Source organism: Suncus etruscus, chromosome 2 (assembly GCF_024139225.1).
Source record: "Suncus etruscus isolate mSunEtr1 chromosome 2, mSunEtr1.pri.cur, whole genome shotgun sequence".
In the NCBI taxonomy this organism is placed as follows: Eukaryota; Metazoa; Chordata; class Mammalia; order Eulipotyphla; family Soricidae; genus Suncus; species Suncus etruscus.
Genome location: NC_064849.1, coordinates 77045750 through 77055759, shown reverse-complemented (window position 1 = coordinate 77055759; position 10010 = coordinate 77045750). Strand labels below are relative to the sequence as shown.

Here is a 10010-nt window from a genome sequence, read left to right as displayed (position 1 = left end):
CTTGAAATTTTCCTATACATGGATGTATATGGAATTTATTATGCTGAGTGATATAATTCAGAGGGAGAGATATAGACACAGAATAGTGTCATTCATCTATGAGTTTTAAGAAAAATATAAGAATTTTTGTAATGATTCTCAGAGATAATAGAGATGAGGGTTGGAATATCCAGCTCACTATATGAAGCTCAAAACAGAATGGTGAGTGCAGTTAGAGAAATAATTACACTGACAACTATCATAACAATGTGAATGAATGAGGGAAGTAGAAAGCCTGTCTCAAATACAAGCGGGGAGTGGGGGTGATAGGGAGGTTAGAGATTTGGAGCATTGGTGATGGGAATGTTGCACTGGTGAAGGTGGGTGTTCTTTATATGACTGAAACCCCTACAATCATGCTTGTAATTAAAGTGTTTAAATAAAGATATAAAAATATTTTTAAAAATGCTGTTTCTACAGGGAAAAGTAGATAAGTGGTGAAGCAGGGTCACTGATAAAGTGGAAATTGTGGGTGATGTGTGAAGCAGGCATGGCTTCAGCAGGGCAAAGACTGGGCCCTCCCACTCCTCTAGAGATTGCCAAATTTCATCTGCATGGTCTGTAAACTCATAATTTTTTACAACTATTTGACATCTCTTTTGAGAACAGAGTAAGTCTATGGATCTGTCTGAATCAGAAATCTTGACTGGCTTTTAAGAAAAGCTTCTGTTGTTTCAAACTAGGTTTAAAAGATAGTTACTATACAGTAATGGCAAACTTTCAATAGTGTTATTGAGTATTTGACTCACAATAAATTTCTAAAAGTTTGAGTAAATGAATTAAAAATAATAATCAATAAAGTTTATTTTGTTTTCTTTGAATGTATTTTATAGTTTTTGCTTTATGCCACACCCAACAATACTCATGGCTAACTTCTGGCTTTATGTTTAGGGATCAGTTCTGACTGGGCTCAGAGATAATATTCCATCTCTAATACTATATGTTTCTCTGATCAACTCAGGAGTGATCTCAAGAACAGAGTCAATGTGACCCCAAACACACTATATAATAAAATTTTTGTATCTATATCCCTGAGCAAATTATTCAGAAAATATATGTACAGACACATATAAGTATAGTTTGAAGATACAGGAGAGTATTTTGTATTCGAGAATGTCAATGAAATTTTATTTTAAAAAATATATGTTTCATATATTACATATATTAAGCATATATGATGCAAAATAGTCTATGTGATAAGGACTGACAATGATTAAAAATTGCTTTTTTATTTGTTTTGTTTTTTTGTTTTGTTTTTGTATCACACCCGGCAGTGCTCAGGAGTTACTCCTGGCTCAGAAATAGCTCCTGGCAGGCTTGGGGGACTATAAGGGATGCCGGAATTTGAGCCACTGTCCTTCTGCATGCAAGGCAAACACCTTACCTCCATGCTATCTCTCTGGCCCTGTTGATGTGTTTCTCTTCCTTTTTACTTTTCTTCTCTCAAATTAATACTTATAGCCTCTAGAAGGACTCCAACTATTCTTTGCTTGTTTGATTCTTACCTCTACTTTATTTTTTTTTTCTTTTCTTCAAGCAGAACCACATAACTTAACCAACTTGTTCTGCCTTTCAATTTGAGGGGGAAACAATGGAGGGCACCAAGACCAAACAGTTGTATGATCACTAAGTAGTAATAAAAATGATTGGACTTAAAAAACAAACCCAATCCAACGACAACAGAATCGATACCCAATCTACAACAGGCTAGACACAGGGGGACCACTTAGACTAGCAGCCGGGGGGGGGGGGGGGGGAGTGAGGAGGGAAGGGTAAGGGAGAGGAATATGGGATGCATGATGGGAACAGGGTTGGAGGGAGGACAACTTTGGTGGTGGGAATTCCCCTGATCCAATGTCAATATATACCTAAAATATTACTATGAAAGACATGTAATACACTTTGGTCAAAATAAAAATCATTAAAAAAAAAGGTCATTGGGTTTCATACAACTTAATTTCACTGACAATTTAATGCATTTGGTCACATATCAATATCTAAGATAAAGGGACTGGAGTGTTGAAAATATTCTGCCTTTTTCTTTATAAGCCAGTAAGAATGTTTTAGTTAAAAGTTGGTATAGAAAATTACCAAGGGCTTCTTTGTAAATTACTTTTTTCTATCTTACCTTTTTTTTTCTTTCTTTTTTTTAAATGCCAAAGCAGACTGTAATCACAGATTATTTCAGACTCATCTCATGGATAAATCATAAGTGTTTTGGGGACCATAAACAGTACCAGGGATTGAACCCAGATTAATTGCTTTACTATTTCTCTGGCTCTATCAAGGATTTTTTTACATATTTGTTGAAGTAGTTAAATTGTAAATATAAATTTTAAATGGGTCTATACTTGTTCCTTTTCTTTCTCCTAATTCCATCTTTCAGAAGAGACTCATTTAGTTCAAATATTTAGCCTCTCGACAGTATTATACTGCATTGCCATCAGGCTAGAACTCTTAGATCTCAACTAGGAATTTATGTTTTAGATTTTTTTTCATAAAATAAAATATACAAATGCATGTATTAAATGTGAAACAATCCTTTATTATATACTAGTTTGTGTGTGCTTGCTCGTGCACACACTGGTTATATTAAAACAGCTAATATCAAATTCCTACACAAGAGACTGAATTACTTAGAAAACTTTCTAATAGTACCTGTGTCCTCATCTCCATAAAAAGGCAATGACCATTTGGGAAACACAGTAAAAGCTGATGTTCCATATTGTTCTCCCTATGCTAAAGTCCTCCCCTGGGGGCTAAATAGATTTGCTAAACCACATGTTGTTTACCCAATTTTTGTGCCAAAGCATTAATGAGACTCCTATGGGTAATGAAGCTTTGCCAAAATATTGGTTCTTCAGCTCAATATCACCTTTCTTCTTGGCAAAGCATTTCTTTGTTGTGTATATGTTTTAAAAAAAAAACAAACAATATAATTTAGCATACTAAATCCTCATATGATCTGCTGAATAGCATCTCTGTATAGGATTTATGTATAAATCTCTTTCTCAGACAAACTAGTTGGAGAAAAATAAACAATAAATAGAAACCTTAATCTATTTTATTCAGTGTGGGCTAGCAAAATTACCTAACACCTTCATCTACATTTCAAAAATTTTAATGCATAAAAATATAAGTCATGAAAGAATTTAAATTGCCTGTATATTTGGATAATAGAGAATGTTTACTTTGAGTCTGAATAATCAAACATCACTTTCAATAATAAAGAGGACATTTAATAAAATTTAAATCTCTTTTTAATAAAACATTTCTCAAGGTCAAATTCACAACTTAAAATCTTAAAAACTTTAAAACCAAAAGCTTCTTGTTGCTGCTGTTATTTTTATTGAGAAAAATTTTGTATAAATTATTTGGACAGCATAATAAATTGTGCTTGCACACTAATTAATGGACAAGATGTGACTGTTTATGTTATCTGCAAGAAAAGAAAATTAATGAAATAATACAACCATCTAACTTGAAGCCCTTGTAATATACTTGCTACTTTCTTCCAAAGAAATTGGTGTTCTGCAAATTTGTAGCCTCTAGAATTTTGCGAAGAGAATCTAAAAAAGCATTACTGTTATAAATGAATGAATTAAACTAAAACAAATGGTCAAAAAATAATGGTCTCAGGGAATTTCCAGACTGACAAGAAAGTAATTTTAAGGCTATTTCTCTATAAAAGCATTAATAATTAATGATTTCAGCCTAAGAATGTAATATTGTTGGCTTTGTTTTGATATTTTGTAAATGACTTTAATAATTGTCAGCTTCTTTTTTATTCAGAAGCCTGATATACTGGAAATTATTTGGAAAATAAATATCTTCCTTTATATACCTAAGATTTTTGAAGTAAAACAAAATGACCACAGGCTAGAAATAGTTATGCATGACATTATATTTGTGAGGGGAAAAGTAAATACAAATATATCATTTTAACAGCACCGTCTAGTATGGTCCAAGTGTGGTTTTCTTTTTGACATATAGACCAGTGGACTTGGCACATTAATTCTGAGAAAAAAAGTATTTCACCTTGAGTGTTTTAATATGGCATATTTAATCTTGAGTAATTATGTGGCTTGTATAAAATAATATTTATAATGATTTTGATATATTATCCAGATAAGATAAAACGTAGGTATGCATAAGACAAGTTATTGCTGAAGTGTCAATGGGCAATGCATATGCACATAAATACTGACAAGAATTCCTATTTACATTCTTATTTCTTTTCTATTTATTTTTTTAATATTTTTATAATGTGCATATTACTTAATTCCTTTTGCTTATATGTTATTTTCTCTTTCACTCTGCCATAGCCTACATCATCAACAATGACTTTAAGTGAATCAACTTATATTGTATAAAGTATAAGGAAATCAAGAACAAAGGCATAACAGTGAATTTGATAATTGTGTCTACAAATAAAGAACAGATTGTAATCTGCCCAGGCACATTTGTAAAAGGTACATGACTTTGATTTTATTTCTGGGTACTCCTATTAAGCAAGCTTGCATATTTTATGCTCTTAAATTACTTTAACATCCAGAATAATTCTCTATGTGTGCATATTCCTTAGAAAGTTTAAAATAGCAATTTTATTTGGCATAGCAACCTGAATGCTCAGGTCAACTGTCAATTATATTTCTCTTTAATTGCTTACATTCTAAATAAATTTCATGGTCTTTAGTTATTTTACACTAAAATATGAATAATTGATAGATGATTCTATTTATTTCAACTAAAACTGTATCCCTTTTTAACCCTGAAAAAATAAACAATTATGAAACAGAAGAAAGTTCCAAATAATTGCATTCCTTTAGGCTACAGCAGTATATTATAGGGCTATAAATATATTTATATAATACCAATTTAAAAGTATATATAAATAATGCTATTTTAATAAATTTAAGTCCTTTATATTTTTCATGTATTATAAATTTTACTTTGCATCTATAATAACCTTTTATCATGAAGATCTATAGAATTATTTGTGATCTGTATTTGAAGTTAGCAGAACCTAAAAATGTGTAGTGTTCTCCAATATATCACACTGATTCTATTCTAACAATATGTTGATTCAGCAATTTGAGAGTTATTTCAGTTTATCTTAATTTCTGTTTTTCTTATCAATTCTTTGTCATTTGTTTCACTGGTTATGATATTTTGGAAAATGTTGCATTTCTATATTTACATATTTTCCCCTCCTTACAATTTTATTTTCTGTGCAAAATACTGTAGGTCACATCTATTAAGAAGTTGTTGCACAAACTAAGTTTTGATGCTCATACTTTAGTTACAAGGCTTGCACACACTTTGTTATATATTCCAAAATTTAACATTTTGCTACTGGCTCAGAGGATCAACTCACACACAGAAGAGAGATTGTGGTTACAACCCAAAACAAGAAATTGTGCCATGTAGAGGGCTTTTATTCTTAACTTCATGCTTACAATTTAGTTTTGCAAATCACTAAATATTCCAAGTCTAACTTTAGATGTTTTAAACCCACACACCCTCCCCACACAGACCACACACACACAATCAGCTGCTTGGTTTAACTTTTATGTAGTTATAAATATCTATCTGATAAGTATATATCAGATCAACAAGGGTATATCATATGTGTACTTTTGTGTTTAAGACATCTCATAAATCTGTATACTTACCTGGGCAGGGGAGATTCCATGATCAAGAAGGTGGTTTCCTCAGGGTGAGGCTCGCTCATTGCACTTAGGGCGTGCTGACCCCTGCGATTTCCCCAAATGTGGGAAACTCAACTGTGTAATTTATGGTAGTGGTGGGACTTTTAAAAATTATTTTTTAAAAAAAGAAATCGTAAAAATCTCATTCTCATATATTATCAAAATGATAGAGCATATTAAAAATACCATGTTTTCCTACTACTATTATACATTGTTTCATTAGAATATTGTAGAGTAAATACAAATTCCACTTTTTACTATAGTCCTTCAATTTTAAGATCTAAGTAAAAAACCTCTTTACATGGAGATCAAGAAATAGAAATATATTAAAACTATTTTATGCTAAATAAATATATATATTGTTTATCTTGATAGTAAACATTGGTTCCTTTTGCCATTAAAAAAGCAATTATATACTGATTCTGAGACAATAAAACAAGATATTTCTAAACCACCTAAGTTGTAAAAAATAAATGTGTCCTTAGAAAGGAGAAAATGTTTTATCTAAGTTCTAAGGTATTATGATATAAAAATATATTTTAAAACTCAATTATTATATAACTTATGTGAAAGATGATAAGAACCACTTACTTCTGTTAGAAATGAAATGCCCCAATTTTTCTTTTTAGCATTTTCATTGTGACATTATTTTAAAAGATATTTAAAAAATAGCAAACTCTATATCTAGTTATAAAGATAATTCTAGTTTTAGCATCGAATTTCAGAAAACCTTGATAAATAATAATAAATTATCAAGTAATTGCTATTGTTATCAATAATTGACAATAAATTTCAACTAGGGGTAATGTAATTTCAGCCATCCTAAAGAAGTCAAAAGAAGAAAATAAAATATAATAAATGTACTTAGCCATCTGTATAATTATATCAGCCAATTAATTTGTGGGGGCATACCCAGTGACACTCTGGGTTACTCCTGGCTATGTGCTCAGAATTCACCTCCTGGCTTAGGGGACCATATGGGGACTCTGGGGGATAGTCCTGAATTAACCACATGCAAGGCAAATACCCTACTTGCTGTGCTATCGCTACAGGTCTTAATATCAGCACTATTTTTTAAAGAAACTAATGGTGATAATCTCTCATCCTATGTCCTTACTCACAAAAATACTAGTTCAATTAAACCTGGTTTCCAATTTGCCCCATTTGAGGAGAGAAGTATACAACAAACATCTGAAAAAAAATCTGCAAGAAAAATAGAACTTGCTTCATATTCATATATTTTTAAAATGAGCATTGCTTCAATTTGTCAATCTATTTACCTACATTCTTGTCTCTCTAGCATGACAATTCTTCTGAAAGAGACCCCTGTACTATGTGCAAATTAAGAAGACTTTTTCCTGTGGAAAATACTCCCTTGTCAAATGCTTCAAGGTTTAGCAATTACCTGTAATATGATATGAAGGAAGAATTTGCCATATTTTCTGCTAGGTCAAGAGAACTATCTCCATCTTTCCCCACTTTGATACTAGATTCTTGAGGAAATGTAGGGATACCTCTTTTTATTGAAACATATGAGTGAGGGATTCCATACTTGTTTTAAAATCTTCCCTGAGCCAGAATGGCCAGCCTGAAAACAGAGTGTGCAAGAGATGTCAATTAAGGTTAATGTGTAACAAATGACACACATCAAAATTTGAAGCCAATGACAAATTTCAATTGTCTTGAATTATCCTAATAGTAACCATTTATGATTGAAATGTGGGTGGCACGTTGACTCAGAAATCAATGCCTAGCCAAGCTAATCAGCTTTCTAGACATTTTAACATATCTCAATTGTTGCGAATTTATCCTGTTTCTATATACAAAAATTAAAAAAAATTAGAATTTATTAAAAGCTGAACCACAGTCTTTAAAATATAACTGCACTCTAAGTCTTTTAGTGCCACAATAAACTGTTTCTGTACATTATTTCTGGGGGACTATTTAATTTTTTCCTTAGTATGAAAATATGAACGTGAACTCCCTCATGAGGATGGAACCTTTATTTTCTGAACATATTTTTCTGAAAATCAGATTTTCCTATATCTGAATTTATACCTGTGGCATTGGAATTTTGCTCATTTTTCTTTCTTTTTTCCTTTTTTTTTGGGGGGTGGGTCACACCTGGTGGCACACTCAGGGTTTACTCCCTGGCTTATACACTAAGAAATCACTTTTGGCAGGCTCGGGGACCACATGGGATGCTGGGATTCAAACCACCGTCCTTCTGCATGCAAGGCAAACGCCCTACCTTCATGCTATCTCTCCGGCCCCTCATTTTTTCTTACTTCTATTTATCTATCATTTTATGACTGGCTAATGTGAAAAACTGTCATCTTTCATTTTTCTGTGCTGAAATCTATAGTATTGCTATGGTTTATTTTCAGAAGTGTGAAATTTTAAAAATTTTAAAATGTGGGCAATTTCTAGTTCATTAATCTTTGCTGAAACTATCCATTTAAAAAGTCTTTGAAATTAGATAATGTACCCACATTTAAAGTATTTGTAGAAACAACAACATGAGAATTGACTGTAGTATTTATAAAGAATGTTTTATCTTTGGTTTCCTTATAATCGAAAAATAGATTTAGAAGAACAAAGCAACAGGACAATGGGTATGGTGCTTCCTTTGTTAGGAAAGACCTAGGTTTGATCCCAGGCATCCCATATGGCCCCCTGAACACGTCACAAAATTGATTCTTGAATGAAGAGATAAAAATAACCTCTAAGCAACACTTGGTGTGGTGCAAAGAAGAAAAAAATGTTTTATATATATGTATATTGTTATTTTTCCTTGTTTCTTATGTGTATATAGCTGTTTTATGTTTCTGTGTATAATACACATATACAGTTTTATATTGTCCTTCATGGAAAGTGGTTTGACTTGGAACATATTTTTAGCAGTTTTCATTACTTATATTTCATATGAAAACTATTGAATTTGAGATGAATATTATGGTCTGGAACTCTACCTATCACCCTTCTGTCCACCAGTCCAGGTAAGAATCCATATGTAAAAGTGAAATCATATTACAGATGGTCCAAATACTTTAATCTATCTAAATGAACACATCCATGATTAATTTATAAATAAATCCTACCTAATACTCTATGGGACTCCACAGATAGCACTGAAAAGATCCCCAATCCATAATATGTGAATGTTTGCAATATATATATATAATTACAATACCATATTTTAAATCCTGGAAATTATCATCTATTTAGTGTACTAATCAGATATAGGAACAAACGTTTTGTTTTAAAATAGTAAAACTTTGAGAAGATATTAATAGTCTAATGAAATGATACAAAAATACTTTTTAAAAAAATAAGATGGTTGGGAGGTATAGAGATTGAGTGACATATTTTATTTGGAAATGAATGGCACTCCTCAAAAAATACTGAAGGTCAAAAAATTTTATTAATAAAATTAATTAAAAGTCACAGATACTACCAATAAATAAAATAAATATATGTTGTTTACATAATATTTAGGTGAGTTTAAGAAAATAAAAAATAATGATAAGTAATATATTTATAATAGCAATATAATAAGTCCAGAAACCATTCTCACTACTCAAATGTGGTTGTAATTTGAAAAGGTGATTGTAGATCATGAGAAATCGCTGCTTCTTTGTTATAGTACATTATCATACAAAGAGCAAAAGAATAATCTGAACAGCAAAAATGGGCTTTATTAATTAATATAAAAGCAATTTGAGGAGTGTGTAAGATCCATACCGCATAAGCTGGGAGAGAAATTTCAAAAAAAGGGAAGTAACTTATCTTGTTTGATGCTCAAAAAAGAGAGTGACCCAACAATTTTCATTATATTAGATGTTAGTTAGGAACCTCACTCTTTTATGAACCTCAACTATTTTCTCATATAATCTACAAACATTTCAATAAACTACAAGGGCAGAGAAACCAAAGTGTTTGTGGTGTCTGGTGGGGTGGTGTATTAACATAGTGTTTTAAGAAGGTGGAAAAACTAGAAATTAAGAAATCTGCACTATAGTCTTCTGGCTGTATCAGCCAAAGATTTGAAGATCTGTATCTGTACAGAAAGTTCTTAAGGGTTCTGTTATTTCCAATCAAAGTCAAAGGAGTGTAATAATGATAAACTTCCCCACAGAGAGCTGCCACACCCTCCCAGAACAGTGCCTTGGTTAACTTTTTCTAACTCCAGTTGTCCTTTAGAATTTAAAGAAGAAAAAGAGAAGAAAAAAAGAAAAGAAAAGAGAAGGAAAATATTCA

The 10010-nt window shown here is 31.5% G+C and overlaps 1 non-coding gene across 1 annotated transcript; it reads left to right on the top strand.

Annotated features, from left to right (window-relative positions):
- Positions 1–5706: 5706 nt before the first annotated feature.
- LOC126002843 (U1 spliceosomal RNA) lies at positions 5707–5870 on the top strand. Its single transcript, XR_007493462.1, has one exon. It is a non-coding gene; the product is annotated as a U1 spliceosomal RNA (small nuclear RNA).
- The last annotated feature ends 4140 nt before the right edge of the window (positions 5871–10010 follow it).